Here is a 17,546-nt window from a genome sequence, read left to right as displayed (position 1 = left end):
CTGGCCCTGCTAAGCCACCGAAAACCCAAGCAGATATGGCTAAATTTCTTAAAAAGAAGCCATCCAGCAGCCCGGCCCGCCAACCCAAGATGGCGCCGGCACCTTCGAATACCAGCGACATATTAGGGGAGGAGGACTCTGAGGCAGAATCCACACTAGGAGGCCAAGTGGACTCTGTAGGAGAGGATGCCAGGCTCTCCTTGACCAGAACTTTCATCTGGAAGGTAGTCCAACAAGCTATTGCTAAATCTTTGCAGTCCGCCATGACTCCGGTACTGCAAGAACTAGCCGAGATCAAGGTGGACGTGCGACATGTGGGACACCGCACGGAACAACTTGAAACTGCGCTAACAGAGACTGTGTCCTTCTGTGATGCCACTGCCCACCAACTTAGAGCCCAGGAGTCGCAAATAAACAGGGCCTTCCTGCTACTGGAAGATCAGGAGAATAGGAGCAGGCGCAAAAATATTAGGCTGAAGGGGGTCCCTGAGTCCTATGCGCCCGAAGCCCTGCTCACGGTGACAACACAGATTTTCGCCATACTTCTAGGTGAGGAGCGGGCAGGAAGGGTGGTTATTGAAAGGGTGCACAGAGCGATCCGTCCCAAGCCGCGGGCCCCTGACCCACCTAGGGACATTATATGTGGACTGCTCAGCTTTCTAGACACTGAGGCCATCCTCAGGGCTAACAGAGAGGTCCCTGCCCTGTCATTTGAGGGCCATCCTGTTAAGATATTCCAGGACATTGCCCCGTCCACTCTAGCTAAGCGCAGGATACTAAACCCCCTTCTCCAGAAGCTGCGTGAAGTGAAGCTGCCCTACACCTGGCTGTACCCCTTCGGTGTCTCCATTCAGAAGGACGGTCACCACATTGCTATTCGTGACCCGGACGACCTAGATAAAGCCTGGCGTTTCCTGGATATACCTTCTATGAACATCCCTTCTTGGCTGCCGATGCAGCTTTGCCATTTTAAGCAGGATCTTCCTAACACCACACCGTGGACCAGGGTGGAGAAACCCAAATCTCCCAAACAGCAAAAGAAAAAGTCTGCCCAAAAGTCGCTAAGTCTTGAGGACTTTACCCCAGACTGAACGCTGATCTGCTTTCTGTGCATACTCGCTGATCCACATTATGGCCTGCTACCACCTTGGCACGGACGACTCCACCATTGATATACCTGGGATGACTGACGGGACACTCGCTCTGACCTTATTATACTCTCCAGCTGGAACCGCGGGGATCCCTCACGTGAACTGCAGTAGCTACACATGAGAAGACCCCCGAAACTTGCTCACCCTACCCTGGATACCTCACCTACATTGCCCTCTCTGTCCACCTCCCTCCTCCCCTAATATTCCTCGATACCCTTATTTGCCACCTCTATCCCTGAAGTCTGATCTCCTCCCCCCTTCCCTCTCGTTTTCTCTCCCCTCTCATTTACAGGTACGTTGGTCACTATGGAACTCGGAGGCTCCCTCCACCTACATTGGACAGTGACGACCGGATGGCTGTCTGTCCACCGCGATAGCATTGATCCTTGGACTTACCAGACGGTGCCGGACAGTATCCCGCACTGGACTTTCTTCTTAGTTTCATCTACCCCCTGCCTGTGAGCGACGATGAGTATCTAGAACGTCATATGTTTGCTCTTTAGATAGTCTACACTGCTTACGGTCCTCACTAGGAGGCCGTTTAGGTCCTTTGTTTAATACATCATGCCCCTTGGCCTCCTTGTACTAGCCTATGAGTCATGTAGTTTTAGATGAAGGGAAAAAAAAAAAAAATTATGAACAGATACTAGGGGTTCCCTACGACTATCTCTGATTAGTTGGGATAAGATGCTGGCATCTCTTTGTCCCTGGATTGTACTCCCCCCCTGCATGCTTCTACCCTAGCCCTATCCACTCACACCCCCGCCCCTTCCTCTTTTTATCCTTCCACATTCCCCTCACTCTCCCTGCTTCTCCGTTTCCCTACCCGGCCTCCCTTCTATTATCTTCTACTTTGTCCAGCATGGGTGGGATCTGGTGGGGTCCGGGGTGGTGGCTGGGTGGGAACTGCCTCCTTCTCCGCTGGTTCCTCTAAGCCAGCTCCCAGGTTTATTGCGAGTTGTTTCATGATGTTTGTGCTTGTATTGTTGTGCCTCTGCTCTGCTGCACTTGATCCCACTGGTATGATCACTTGCTTATACTGCTCTTACTGTTATTTTTCTGCTAGTTCTGAATAGTATGTCCCACAGGTGCCTCACCATATGGTCTTTTGTTAGCTCTATTATGACTGTCTAGGATGCAGGGGGGCTGTTGGTTCGGGTAAATCCTCCGCGCAGTACTACAGTACTACTTCCTCTTCTTCTTACTCGCTGATACCTCTTTGTTCTCTCTACTTCCCTCTCCCTCTGACTCATATATCACCTTCTTCTTTCCCAACTGCAGTCCTCCCTTCCTCCTACCTCCCCCTCCTCTACTTGAGACCTTACTCTTTACCAGTAACTTGGGACCACCCTCACCTCCCCTCCTGACTCCCCATACTCATACCTTTTTGCTAGTCCCCCCCCCCCCCGGGTCTACAATGGCCTCCTTGAAATTCCTTGCCTACAATGTTAAGGGGTTTAACTCACCAAACAAGAGACACAGCCTGATCTCACTGTTGAAAAGGGAAAATACATCTGTGTTGTTTTTACAAGAAACGCATTTCAAGACTGGCAGGATCCCATCCCTCCCCACTAATTATTTTTCCCATTGGTATCACAGCGGCAGCACAAACTCCTCCTCCAGAGGCGTATCCATTGCTCTACACAGAGATGTCCCCTTCACTTTTGACTCCAGTTACGTGAGTAGTGACGGCAGAGCCTTGTTTGTGCGGGGCCGGATTGGGGTAGTGTCGTATACTCTGGCGAGTCTTTATGCTCCTAACAAGAGGCAGGTCCCGTGGCTTCTCGATACTCTTGAGAGGCTACGCTCCTTCGCGGAAGGCCCCATTATACTGGGGGCAGACCTGAACTTAGTGTTACATCCCGCACTTGATTCCTCCACTAACATATCCACGGCCCCGCCCCTCACCTTAAGGAACAAACTACACGAATTGGGCTTTGTAGATGTATGGCGCACCTTCCACCCGGGCGACAGATCGTACACTTTCTTCTCAGCCCCCTCACCGCTCTCATCACAGAATAGATTACCTGTTCTGCCATGACAGCGTTCTGCAGTCTGTCAGCAATACTGATATTGGCCCCAGGACGCTCTCGGACCACTCACCTGTTCACGCTGATTTGGCACTGACACACTTACCACGTAGAGACTCGACGTGGCGTCTCAACGAGTCGCTATTAACGGACCCTCTTCACTTGATGTCTCTCACCACACACATGACTTCGTAGTTTGATACCAATACAACCCCTGATGTCTCCATGCCGACTATTTGGGAGGCTCACAAGGCATACATTCGGGGTATACTTATTGCCCTAGGCTCCAAATTGAAAAGGGAACGCTCTAGGCAAATTACTGACCTACTATCCCGAATAGCCACTCTTGAACAGCAACAGGCAGATGCAGGCCCTAGTTTTAATGATGGGGAACTCGCGTCCCTTAGGGACAAACTTTAAGACCACCTCAATAAAAAATATGCAGGAAACGTAATAAGGTTCCAACAGAAGCTCTTCCTCCATGGGGATAAGGGGGGCAGACTCATGACGGCGATGATCAAAAAGAGAAAGGAGAGGAAGTTCATTCATCAGATAGTGGACGGCCGGGGGCGCGTTTGTACCTCCACCTCCGATATCACAGAGTCATTCACCGCCTTTTATCGGTCTCTTTATAATCTGGATCCTGCAGACCCGCCCCTGGGCACCCGAGACAAGGCCATCAAAGAATTTTTGTCATCCCTGGAGTTGCCTTCAGTCACCGCGGAGGAGGGCCAGGCACTGTTCAGACCATGCACTGTGGATGAACTGGCCTCGGGGATTCAGTCCTTTCCCCTGGGGAAGAGCCCAGCCCCTGATGGCCTCTGCCTTTTTTTATTACAAAAAATTAGGTGATATTCTCCTTCTCCAGCTCACAAAGTGGTGTAACTCCCTCATGTCTGGGGAACCCCTTCCGCCCCAAGCCCTAGGTGCACATATTACTATTTTGCCCAAAGAGGGAAAGGATCCTGCACTATGCCCGAGCTATAGGCCATTTTCTCTCCTGAATTTGGATGTTAAAATCTGGGCTTAACTTTTATCCCTGCGAATGGGAGACCTCTTGCCCTCCATTATAAATCCAGATCAGACGGGCTTTGTTAAAGGTAGGGAGGGGCGTCATAATGCCCTGTGGCTTATGCACACTGTCCATTATGCACGGGTACACGGGAAACCACTGCTCCTTCTCGGCATCGGTGCCGAGAAGGCATTTGATAGGATGGTGTGGGACTACATGCAACTCACACTTAGGAAGTTTGGTTTCCCTCCACCCTTTATTTCGGCTATCATGTCCTTATATCGGGGCCCTAGTGCACAGCTGAAGATCAATGGCACCTTATCACCCACTTTTTCCATACACAACGGTACCCGACAGGGCTGCCCCTTGTCACCCTCCCTGTATATAGTCGTCATGGAGACGCTCCTGCAGGCACTGCGACAGAATAGTGCCATTAGGGGGCTCACAATTGGAGGCCACATTCATCTCACGGCTGCGTTTGCAGATGACCTCCTCCTACTGGTGACTAACCCCACTGACTCCCTACCCGCCATCTTAGCTTTAATAGAACACTAAGGACTGCTGTCTAACTTTAAAGTCAACTACGCCAAGTCGGAGATACTGAACATTTCTGTCCCTCCTGACCAGGTGAAACGCCTGCAGGCGTCGTCACTATTTCGATGGCCCTCTGATAGTATCACTTACATGGGCATAGCCATCCCTCCCTCCTTGTCAGATTTGTATAGATTGAACTACGTCCCTCTCCTGGCGAAAATTAAGACACAGTTATCTAGCTACAAACTACCTTATCTGTCGTGGCTGGGCAGGCGCAACCTACTCCAAACTTATATCATCCCTTCAATTGTTTATGTTCTACGGATGGTCCCACTGAAACTACCTGCTTCCTTCCTGTCCCAGTGGAGGCGAATGTTTTCTGCCTTCCTGTGGGCTGGTCGGAAACCCAGACTCGCTTATGCGCTTCTGACAAGGAGGAAGGGAGATGGGGGCATAGGCATTCCAAATGTTGAACACCTTTACATGGCCACCCACTTGCAGAGATGGACTGAGATAGCCTCTGGGACGAGGTTGTTGCGTGGGCACTCACTTGAGGGCGATCAACTGGGCTCTTCTCGGTCTATGACCCTGAGGAACATTTGGCTTCCCACCCTTGGGAGCTTATCTGTTGTCTCCAACCCCATCCTTAAAGGCACAATGTTAACCAAGATGAAATATGACCAGTCTCAAGCTGGACGTGGTTTGGAGAGGAGAGTGATACCGATCTCACTACCCTCTTCGCTAATCCCGTACGCAATATCTCCCACACTAGAGTGTCCTGCAGACATATGGGACAGGTTGACAGACACGCCCCTTCTATCCCTCTGTACTGACAGGAGACCCCCCACACCTGAACACATCAAGACCATACTCCCTGATGTCCCGATTAACTTTCTCCAAATACACCTTGTTAGGAGCACATGCGTAGAGGCCCTCAGAGTGTGCGACATCGCAGGTAAACATACCTGGCTGGAGAAGTTACTCCTGACCGCCCAATCCTCGAAGCATAGGCTCTCTGCGTTCCGCTCACGCCTCCTGGACGCAGGTGCCGCACACATCCCCGCATATCTGTACTCGTGGGAGAGGGAACTGGGTCTTCATTTGACGGACTCGGACAGGAACACCATTCTACGTAACTCACATGGTTTCTCAAGGTGCATTAAACTTCAGGAGAATCATTATAAATTACTTTCACGCTGGTACAAGACTCCAGAACTCCTCCACAAGTGGGGCCTGTTGCCTACCGCCCAGTGTTGGAGATGCAATTCTGAGTGCGGCTCCTTCACCCACATTTGGTGGTATTGTGCAAAAATACAACCCTTCTGGAGTGAGGTAGGGAGACTGATTACTGCCATCCTAGGCCGCAAGGTTTCTCTCACGCCAACCTTGGTCCTTTTAGGTCTTCCAGACAAGGAGAATCCCTTACATAAAAGATCTCTTCTCGCACACCTGGTCTCGGCGGCCAAGTGCTTAATCCCCCTCCATTGGAGGAAATCGGACCCGCCCACGACCTCACACTGGCTGCTTAGAGTCGCACAAATATGTAGGATGGAGGAATTATCTAGCTGGAGTACACGCTCATACAAAGCATATTATGCAACCTGGCAACCATGGCTTGCCTATAAATCCAACAGCCCTGATTTTCTTTGAACTCCGCTCGGCACTTATCTACGCCTCTTAATACATCCCCCCCCCCTTAGTCCCGCTTCTCCTCCCCCCCCTTCCCCAAACCCTTATGCCCTTCACATCCCTGCCGAAGGACTGCGGTCGCTCACTGTCTCTTCTCCTTCATCCCTACTCTCTATCTCCTCCTCTCTCCCACCTCGTTTCTCCCCCTATCTACCCTCCTCTTCTTTAGTCTACTTCTTTTACCTGACCTCTTTTCTTCTTCTTCTGTTTCTTCTTCTTCATGACAACCTAACAAACCACATTCCCTAATGCCTTGGTTTCTGTCTCCTCCTTCACCTATCCTACTGCTCTTCCCTTTGGCCTCTCATGAAGCGCCCACCTCTATTGATATACTTACTTATAATGACTCTTCCCTTTTCCTATTCTTCTCTACACAACTACTTTTACTCTCTTCTGCTCATTTGTTCACACCACAATATAGAGCTCTATGGGACCACTCGTGAACCCTAATGGGCTCTCCTCTAAACTGAGCTCTCTCCTGATTGCTATGCCCTAGCCTTAATTGGTATAGTAATCCTGCTGTTCTGACTGCACTCTGATGTAGTATATTACAATATACCGATGTTCTTGTTGAAATGTTTTTATGTTCTTGCCTGTACCCCACGACTTTGGCTGCGACCTAGGTCCGAGGGTTATTTGTTCACTTTTCTTCTAAAACACAAAAATAAAGATTTGAAAAAAAATAAATAAATACCTAGTGTGCATGCACCCTTAGACTGCATTCACAACTCGTTTTTGCAATACGGTTCCCAAAAAACGTATGGAGCCGTATTGCAAACCGTATGTATAGACATTTCATAGAAAACCGCATGTCAACCATAGCATCCAGTTGTGTACGTTTTGCATAATTTGCGGTTTTATCCGTTTTTTTTCCGTACACAAAACCGTAGTTTGCACACTACGGTTTTGCAGTTTGCACATGCGCAGTGCACGCCGAAAGTTCTTCCCACAAATAGAACAAGAACAACTTTATTTAATTAAGGACAAACTTAAAACGGTATCCGGTTTTTTTTTCTCTCCAAAAAACGTATTAAACCGTATGCAACCGGACATCCGTTTTCAAACCGTACATGGTTTAAAACCATACAGAGGTCTATACGGTTGTACACGGTTCGGTCCGGTTTTGAGACTTTTTTAAACAAAAAAAAAAAAACGGATATGGCAACCGTATTGCAAAAACGAGTTGTGAATGCAGCCTAAGTTTACAAAATATGGTTTGATGACAGGTACTCTAAAGACTCTAGGGGGGGGGGGGGGGGGGGAGATCTGAAGAAAAGTGGTGCAGTTGCCCATAGCAACCAAATTGTTTATTTTTTTCCACTTTTTAGGCCTTTTTTAAAAAAAATTGTAAGAAATACTCTGAAAGGTTGCTATGGGAAACTGCACCAATTTTCCTTTGCATAGGTTTTGATTTTTGCTCAAACTGTGGACCTCAAAACTACAACTCCCAGCATGCCCGAATAGCCTATCACTGTTATAGACAGGACTTACAGTGACATTTAATGACAATTGTACACAGAACTAGAGATGAGCGAACTTACAGTAAATTCAATTCGTCACGAACTTCTCGGCAGTTGATGACTTTTCCTGCATAAATTAGTTCAGCTTTCCGGTGGGCTGGAAAAGGTGGATACCTTCCTAGGAGACTCTGTCCTAAGAATGTATCCACCTTCTCCAGCCCACCGGAGCACCTGAAGGCTGAACTAATTTACGCAGGAAAAGTCATCAACTGCCGAGCCGAGAAGTTCGTGACGAATCGAATTTACTGTAAGTTTGCTCATCTCTACACAGAACCTATAAGACTAAACCAGTGTTTCCCAACCAGGGTGCCTCCAGCTGTTGCAAAACTACAACACCCAGCATGCCCGGACAGCCTTTGGCTGTCCGGGCATGATGGGAGTTGTAGTTTTGCAACAGCTGGAGGCACCCTGGTTGGGAAACACTGGACTAAACTAAAGACTGACTATTCAGTAATATATAACACATACATTGAACAAACTAAATCTCAGGACCTGCGCAGCTGCTCCATTTACCTTCATGCACCTGAGAGCGAAGAGGAAATAACGCATATAGTGTACACGGAGCCTAAGAGAACTCAGGGGCCGCACCTGCCTTATACCGGGAAAACACGAGCACCGAACATTTTCAACTCCCGTACGCGGTGCAGGCGGGTCTTGTGACAATCCCAATCGCTTCCGCCCTTACCCGACATCTTGGTTGCGGGAAAAAAACAAATCATGTATTTATAAACAAATAACTGGCTAAACAAATAAGAACGTGAAGCTGTAATAAGTCGCCTGTAAAGTTTATTTATTTTAACATTTGAAACGAGCGGCCGCCCCGCGCATGCGCACTGTGATTCTAAAGTTCTGAGTCCTTGTAGTAGTGATGAAGTTGCTGACATGTGGTGTCAAAACTGTGGTCCTCCGGCTGTTGCAAAACTACAACTCCCAACACGCCCGGACAGCCGAGCATGCTGGATATTGTAGTTTTGCAACAGCTGGCGGTCCACAGTTTGGAGACTACTGTTTTAGATCTTCTAGATCAATGTTCTGGGGGGTTGTCATTTTAAACAGCTGGAGAGCCACATATTGGAAGATCACGGATATAAGGAATAAAAAGGTCCGTCAGTCCTTCAAGGTCATGTACAGACACAAGGGCTGGGGCATTACTGACCTCTAGATGGCGCCACGCTGTAGAGCAGGAGCGCGCGGTCACGTGACACGTTACAAGGAAACCGCCATCTCTACTGTGGGACAAACAAAGCATCGCTATTTGAGTACTGGGGGCTGACAATACTACAGAGCTGCCATACTCAAACCAGTCTGGTGTTGTCCCAGGCACTGCCCTCCAGCTTCTATAATGCTTTGAGGCCGTCAGGGCATGCTGGGAGTAGTAGTGGTCATAAGGTGCAGAATGTCGGCTGTTTACTATAATACAGCACATGATACTTCGTCACCGCACAGTAACTGTATACAGTGTCACGGTCTATCGCACACGTCGGCTCAGCAGCACTACACATGCGCTAGTGACGTCATGTCCCCGCCCCCTGTCGGGCGTGTCCTTCCAGTGTGAGAGCTAAGAGCTAAGCATCCAGTGAGCGGCGCCTCCTTGTGGTACCGCCGCCCCAGCTTCAGGTTAGTATGTGTGGTCACCCTGGTTCCGTGCGGGTTGGCATACAGCTCTGTTGTGCCCTTCACCAGCCTGCACATTGGTACTATATCCGGGTGTACACCTGCCTGCACATTGGCACTATATCCGGGTGTACACATGGTCACACTGGTGCTCTGCCTGGATTACAGGCAAGGGTAATGGCTTGTAGTGGCGGCACTGCCAGTGCAGGAAGACCTACAGTGTGACTTCTTTGTGCCCAGTGATGTGGTTATAGGAGTGCTGATACTTGTAGTGCTTCTATGTGTCCCAGAAATAGAATTGTACGTGTCCCTCAGCAATAATCTAATTATGACCTACCTCCCTAGCTAATATGGGATGGGGGCTACCTATTGTTTACTCACCTTACTAATATTAGGAGGGGGGCTACCTATTATTTACCCACCTTGCTAATATTAGGAGGGGGGGGTACCTATTAGTTACCCACCTTACTAATATTAGGAGGGGGGCTACCTATTATTTACCCACCTTACTAATATTAGGGGGGGGGGCTACCTATTATTTACTCACCTTACTAATATTAGGAGGGGGCTACCTATTATTTACTCACCTTACTAATATTAGGAGGGGGCTACCTATTATTTACCCACCTTACTAATATTAGGAGGGGGGCTACCTATTATTTACCCACCTTACTAATATTAGGAGGGGGGCTACCTATTATTTACTCACCTTACTAATATTAGAAGGGGGGCTACCTATTATTTACCCACCTTACTAATATTAGGAGGGGCTACCTATTTACTCACCTTACTAATATTAGGGGGGCTACCTATTATTTACTCACCTTACTAATATTAGGAGGGGGGCTACCTATTATTTACCCACCTTACTAATATTAGGAGGGGGACTACCTATTATTTACTCACCTTACTAATATTAGGAGGGGGACTACCTATTATTTACTCACCTTACTAATATTAGGAGGGGGGCTACCTATTATTTACTCACCTTACTAATATTAGGAGGGGGGCTACCTATTATTTACTCACCTTACTAATATTAGGAGGGGGGGGCTACCTATTATTTACCCACCTTACTAATATTAGGAGGGGGGGGTACCTATTATTTACTCACCTTACTAATATTAGGAGGGGGGCTACCTATTATTTACTCACCTTACTAATATTAGGAGGGGGGGCTACCTATTATTTACTCACCTTACTAATATTAGGGGGGGCTACCTATTTACTCACCTTACTAATATTAGGAGGGGGCTACCTATTATTTACCCACCTTACTAATATTAGGAGGGGGGGGCTACCTATTATTTTCTCACCTTACTAATATTAGGAGGGGGGTTACCTATTATTTACCCACCTTACTAATATTAGAAGGGGGGCTACCTATTATTTACCCACCTTACTAATATTAGGGGGGCTACCTATTATTTACCCACCTTAATAATATTAGGAGGGGCTACCTATTTACTCACCTTACTAATATTAGGAGGGGGGCTACCTAGTTACTCAACGTGCTAATGTTGGGAGGGGGGCTACCTATTATATACTCACCTTGCTAATATTAGGAGGGGGGCTACCCATTATTTACCCACCTTACTAATATTAGGAGGGGCTACCTATTATTTAAATAGTATATATAAATATAAAAATATATATGCATAAGCACTGTACACCATATAAGAAGGGAAAATATAAATGATAATAGTAATCAGTGCTAAAAAGTATCTACATCAATGATGGTATAGTAATTAGGTTGACAAGGTGCTATGTGCTGTATATAATGTGTATATAGATCATTGAAATGAATCAAGCATTTACAATTCAGTGAAAATCGGGCCATAGAAAATGATAGGTAACTGCTTCTTTTTCAAGAAGAATTAAGCCGTTTTTTTTCAAATATTGGTAAAGTGCAACATGCTGCAGAATGGGAAGTAGATGAATGGAGCAGGCAGTATCGATGCTCTTCTGGTCGAAGTTGTTGAATAGAAGCGCCGGGAGCGATGTCCACGGTGAGGATAGCGATGTGCAGGATTTTGCAGGGTTCGTTCTGTAGCTCTTGGGAGAATGGGAGACAGCCCCTGCTGTCTGCGTCTCAACGGTTCTGTTTCCCGCTGGGATCCTGTAAGTCGGTAGTGAATCAACTTCCTTCGTTTGGGATCAGCTACCTATTATTTACCCACATTGCTAATATTAGGAGGGGGCTACCTATTATTTACAGTGGGGATCAAAAGTTTGGGCACCCCAGGTAGAAATTTGTATTAATGTGCATAAAGAAGCCAAGGAAAGATGGAAAAATCTCCAAAAGTCATTTACAGATTAGATATTCTTATAATGTGTCAACAAAAGTTAGATTTTATTTCCATCATTTACACTTTCAAAATAACAGAAAACAAAAAAATGGCATCTGCAAAAGTTTGGGCACCCTGCAGAATTTATAGCATGCACTGCCCCCTTTGCAAAGATGAGACCTGTCAGTGTCATGGATTGTTCTCAATCATCATCTGGGAAGACCAGGTGATGTCCATCTCAAAGGTTTTAAATGCCCAGACTCATCTGACCTTTCCCAAACAATCAGCACCATGGGTTCTTCTAAGCAGTTGTCTAGAAATCTGAAACTGAAAATAGTTGACGCTCACAAAGCTGGAGAAGAAGAAGATAGCTATAAGAAGATAGCAAAACGTTTTCAGGTGTCAATATCCTCTGTTCGGAATGTAATTAAGAAATGGCAGTCATCAGGAACAGTGGAAGCAAGATCTGTAAGACCAAGAAAAATATCAGACAGCTCGCAGGATTGTGAGAAAAACAATTCAAAACCCACGTTTGACTGCACAATCCCTCCAGAAAGATCTGGCAGACACAGACACTGGAGTTGTGGTACACTATTCCACTATAAAGAGATACTTGTACGAATATGGTCTTCATGGAAGAGTCATCAGAAGAAAACCTCTTCTATGTCCTCGCCACAAAAATCAGCGTTTGAACTTAGCAAATGAACATATAGACAAGCCTGATGCATTTTGGAAACAAGTTCTGTGGATTGATGAGGTTAAAATTGAACTGTTTGGCCGGAATGAGCAAAGGTACGTTTGGAGAAGAAGGGGAACAGAATTTAATGAAAAGAGCCTCTGTCCAACTGTTAAGCATGGGGGTGGATCAATCATGCTTTGGGGGTTGTATTGCAGCCAGTGGCACAGGGAACATCTCACGAGTAGAAGGAAAAGTGGATTCAATAACATTTCAGCAAATTTTGGATGCTAACTTGATGCCATCTGGGAAAAAGCTGAAGTTAAAGAGAGGATGGCTTCTACAAATGGATAATGATCCCAAACACACCTCAAAATCCACGGGGGATTACATAAAGAGGCATAAACTGAAGGTTTTTCCATGGCCTTCACAATCTTCTGACCTCAACATAATTGAAAATCTATGGATAGACCTTAAAAGAGCAATGCGTGACTGACAGCCCAGAAATCTCAAAGAACTGGAAGACTTTTGTAAGGAAGAATGGGCAAAGATACCTCAAACAAGAATTGAAAGACTCTTGGCTGGCTACAAAAAGCATTTACAAGCTGTGATACTTGCCAAAGGGGGCAGTACAAGATATTAACTCTGCAGGGTGCCCAAACTTTTGCAGATGCCATTTTTTTGTTTTCTGTTATTTTGAAAGTGTAAATGATGGAAATAAAATCTAACTTTTGTTGACATATTATAAGAATGTCTAATCTGTAATTTCATGTCTTTTGGAGATTTTCCCATCTTTCCTTGGCTTCTTTATGCACATTAACACAAATTTTTACCTGGGGTGCCCAAACTTTTAATCCCCACTGTACTCACCTTACTAATATTAGGAGGGGGGGGTTAGCTATTATTTACTCACCTTGCTAATATTGGGAGAGGGGGCAATGACTCCCATCAGAGTAGACGTCACCAGCTGTTACTGCACTGTCATCACTGTATGTGGGGAGATATTGGTTATATTGGTGCTTGTATAGGAGTAACATACACCTATTCCAGCTGAAAAGTTAAGTATAAAAGAACCATGATGTGCCTTGTTCCTGGGAGAGGGCACCCGACTGACTTTTTGCCCTCCATGCAGGAAAGCTTAACTACACCTCTGGAGGAGCAGCACTATTTAGCCATTCGATAACTTATATAAGACTTCTCCTCTGCATTTTTTTTTTATCAGTTGTCTCTGAGATAGTGGGTGAAACGTAACCTCTATGATGGCTTCTACAGACTGAAGAGGGGATCCTACTCCCCTATGTCTCTATTAGGGCTGCACAATATTGGGAAAATGTGCGATTGCCGACCTAAATATCGAGATTTTGATATGTGATGCCATATAATAAATAAATGGTAAAATCCCGCCATTTCATGTCCAATCTCCTCCATTTTACAACTATCCACCCATTTTATGCCCACCGCCCATTTAACATCTCCCCAATTAACTTCTATCTCCCCTGTCACATTCTCCCCTCATAGTCACATCTTCTCCCATCACATCTTCACCCTGCGTCACATTCTCTCCCATCACATCTTCCCCCCTGCGTCACATTCTCTCCCCTCCCCCCGCGTCACATCCTCTCCCCTCCCCCCGCGTCACATTCTCTCCCCTCCTCCCGCGTCACATTCTCTCACCTTCTCTAACTTGAATATCTTTGGAACTTGTTTGGGGCTGCTTATCCACCATCCGAACTATCCTGCATTGATATCTTTCATAAATTTTTCTCTTCCGTCCATGCCCAGGGAGATTAGCTACAGTGCCATGGGTTGCAAACTTCTTGATAATGTTGTGCACTGTGGACAAAAGCAAATCTAGATCTCTGGAGATTGTTGATATTTTTCCACAATTTTGGTTCTCAAGTCCTCAGACAGTTCTCCTCTTTCTGTTGTCCATGCTTAGTGTGGCACACACAGACACAAAATGCAAATACTAAGTGAACTTCTCTCCTTTTTATCTGCTTTCAGGTGTGATTTTTATATTGCCCACACCTGTTGCTTGCCCCAGGTGAGTTTTAGGGAGCATCACATGTTTGAAACAATCTTATTTTTACACAATTTTGAAAGGGTGCCAATAATTTTGTCCAGCCCATTTTTGGAGTTTGGTGTGACATTATGTCCAATCTGCTTTTTTCCTCCCTTTTTGGTTTAATTCCAATAGAAAATTTTCAGGGGTGCAAACATTCATGGCCATGACTGTACCTGCTGTAAGCAGTACAATAATGATGCTCACCAGTATTTGGTATTCAAAGTTGCCTCCAGGAATAGAGGTAGCATAAAGCTGTCTGTATTTGGGGTATAATTTATCACCCTGCTAGTGTTTCCGTCCTATAATGTTAACATGGTTTAAAGGAAAACTGACAGGCTATTTACCAGCACCAAACCCAATACACTGGATTATATTGCGGGTGAACAGCTTTAAAACGAGGGGTCACTACATTAGTTGATCTCGTAGCTGTAAAGTTCTGGCCCTTTGTTTACCTATTGGTCAATCGCTTCTGTGAGGTGGGGAGCTGCCATGCCATGATTCCCTGCCCCCTCAATATGCCGCTCTGTCTACCCCTGAAATGAATTAGATTATTAATTTCAGGGATCGGCATAGTACATATGTACTTTTCGTCAGCAAATGTTTAGCTTGTGAAATCTTTTCTTTTTCCTGTTTGTTTTTTCAATACTGTGTGGTCATTTGAACCATGAATTAAAACAGTAGTAGAAGTGTTGTTAAGTTTTATCTATTTCTACTGTGTTCACTTTTGTTTAGCTCCTATTTAGTGACCAATAACCTATACATATTTTATGGCTCCACAAGAGCTTTTACTTTATTTTTTTAAATTTATATTACAGGCAGGTCTCTTACCGGATTGTGGTAATGTTTCTTCACTTACAGTATATACGCTATAAACTTTTCAGAATATCTTCTAAACCTTTTCGCCATGTTGTCTCCTGATAGATTACCACTGCTATGTTATCGCACATACCTGGATGGGCAGTGCAGTGGGAGGAGAATGGAAAGTGGGTGAAATGTGAAGGTCAGACTGTAACAGAGTGTCTAGATCAGAGGACACGATCTCTACAAAAGGGTTGTCAGCAGTGTAATGAAAGGATAAGTGCTGACCTCCTAGCACTAGCTATAGCAAGCTGTACTGTCACATAGATGCAAGCTGTCCGCCGAGCCATGTGATGTGTGTGCTTTCTCAGCAGATCACATAAGAAAGGTACATGTGGATTTGGATTTTCTTTGTTTTTAATTGCTTTTGTTCTGTAAACAAGAACATTCTTTATACAGGTAATCTCTAAACCTAGGCCTGTGTTCACACAGTGTAATTTAAAGCGAAACTGTCATGAAGAACAGGGCTGCCCTCGGCAACCGAGTACCGTTACCCTTGGGGGTGCTGATGGGGGCCCGGGCCAACAGGGTCTGTCACTATACTTACCTGCTGCCGCTGGCTCCTCCAGTCCTCCAGGGCCGGCGGAAGGAACTACTTTGCGCACGGCCGCTGCACATTGATACCGTGATACCGGTGGCGACTTCCTCTTCAGTTGCGCTGTGGCAAGGCAGAGGGAAGCCGACCTGCTGCCACCTGTCTGCTGTGGGACTCTGAGATCGCCACTGCCACCTGGGACCCGGCAATTGAAAAAGGCAGTGGGCTTGCGACCTACAGTGGGGGGTAAGTGACCTGCAGGGGGGGGGGGGGGTTGCGCCTCTCTGAGAGGGGCCCAGGCCAGGCCTACCACTATGGGGGACTATATTTCCAGAGGGACCTATGAGTTGTAGGCCTTTCTGAGAGGGGCCCAGGCCAGGCCTACCACTATGGTGGTAATAGAGTCCCCCATAGTGGTAGGCCTGGCCTGGGCCCCTCTGGTCCAGAGGGACCTATGAGTTGTAGGCCTCTCTGAGAGTGGGCCAGGCCTACCACTATGTGGGACTATATTACCAGAGCCTTCTCCAAAGCACCTTATATATGGGGGGGGGGGGGGCTAGGGGCGGGCAACCCTGTCCTTTAGCTGTGTAGGGGGCCCCAAAATTCCTGATGGCAGGCCTGAGGAAGAATATGCTTGTGCAGCTGCGCACAGAGGGACCTATGAGTTGTAGGCCTCTCTGAGAGGGGCCCAGGCCAGGCCTACCACTATGTGGGACTATATTACCAGAGCCTTCTCCAAAGCACCTTATATATGGGGGGGGTCATAGGGGAGGGCTAGGGGCGGATGGAGGGTCCCTGTCCTTTAGTTGTGTAGGGGGCCCCAAAATTCCTGATGGCAGGCCTGATGAAGAATATGCTTGTGCAGCTGCGCACACTGCACTGGGGCCCAGAAGATGCTTGTGAAGCCCTAGTGCACAGTGGGAGGGATATTCAAAGACTTGTGTTATTAGGGCTTTTTATTTTGCTCCTCAAAGAGTGTTAACTGCCCCTCATTTTCAGAAGTGGGTTTGGGCTTTTGAAAATTTAGGGCAAATAGCACAAAAAGACAATCATTTAACACCAAGTATACTTGGTATCAGCTGCGACTCTTTGAGTGCCAGAAAGAGGTGCTAAACCTTTGAAAATAGGGTGGTAGTAGCACAAAAAGCCTAACGATGCAATAATTGGCTAACAGGGTGCTCAATCAGGTGCTAAATATCTGAATATGGGGCGCTTATAGTGTGCGCCACATTTTATGCAAATGTGGCGCAGCTAAAGCAAAAAATGTGGCTGTAAATTCGTTGAATTCCCCCCCTAGTGAGTGCAGCTTCACAAGTATATTCTTTGGTACAGTTAAGGCTGCTTTCACACTATGAAGTTCACCCATTAATAAACATACGTTATTATGTATTGTTAACGGACGTTTAATAACGGGTGAAGTAGGGCTGGGCGGTATACCAGTTCATACCAATTTTTTTTCTTCCCCTCATGATATGAATTTTGCCCTTACCGCAATACCGGTTGGGCACCTCGAATGAGTGAAGTATCCGCCGAAGCGCGATGTCCCCACATCGGGGAACTAATAATTTTTGACC

General features: G+C 46.5%; 2 protein-coding genes across 10 annotated transcripts in view; one reads left to right on the top strand and one right to left on the bottom strand.

Annotated features, from left to right (window-relative positions):
• The window catches only part of MFSD8 (major facilitator superfamily domain containing 8), a 39,914-nt gene extending 30,684 nt beyond the window's left edge, over nucleotides 1-9,230 (bottom strand). For 3 of the 8 annotated variants that reach the window (XR_008890873.1, XM_056563587.1, XM_056563614.1), the window contains exons 1-2: nucleotides 9,093-9,230; nucleotides 8,450-8,628 (exon numbers count right to left, since the gene is read on the bottom strand). The gene's annotated coding sequence lies outside the window, so the exon portion shown is untranslated. Of the gene's footprint in view, nucleotides 1-6,975; nucleotides 7,068-8,428; nucleotides 8,629-9,092 lie in introns of all 8 variants that reach the window. The other 5 variants (XM_056563592.1, XM_056563597.1, XM_056563604.1 and 2 more) reach the window with 5 other exon arrangements.
• Nucleotides 9,231-9,415: 185 nt separating this feature from the next.
• ABHD18 (abhydrolase domain containing 18) overlaps nucleotides 9,416-17,546 on the top strand; it is a 72,736-nt gene continuing 64,605 nt past the window's right edge. The window contains exon 1 of one of the 2 annotated variants that reach the window (XM_056563622.1): nucleotides 9,416-9,553. The gene's annotated coding sequence lies outside the window, so the exon portion shown is untranslated. Of the gene's footprint in view, nucleotides 9,554-15,649; nucleotides 15,766-17,546 lie in introns of those variants that run through there. The other variant, XM_056563627.1, reaches the window with a different exon arrangement.

The sequence above is a fragment of the Hyla sarda genome, chromosome 1, assembly GCF_029499605.1.
Source record: "Hyla sarda isolate aHylSar1 chromosome 1, aHylSar1.hap1, whole genome shotgun sequence".
In the NCBI taxonomy this organism is placed as follows: Eukaryota; Metazoa; Chordata; class Amphibia; order Anura; family Hylidae; genus Hyla; species Hyla sarda.
This window is presented reverse-complemented; position numbering and strand designations above follow the sequence as displayed.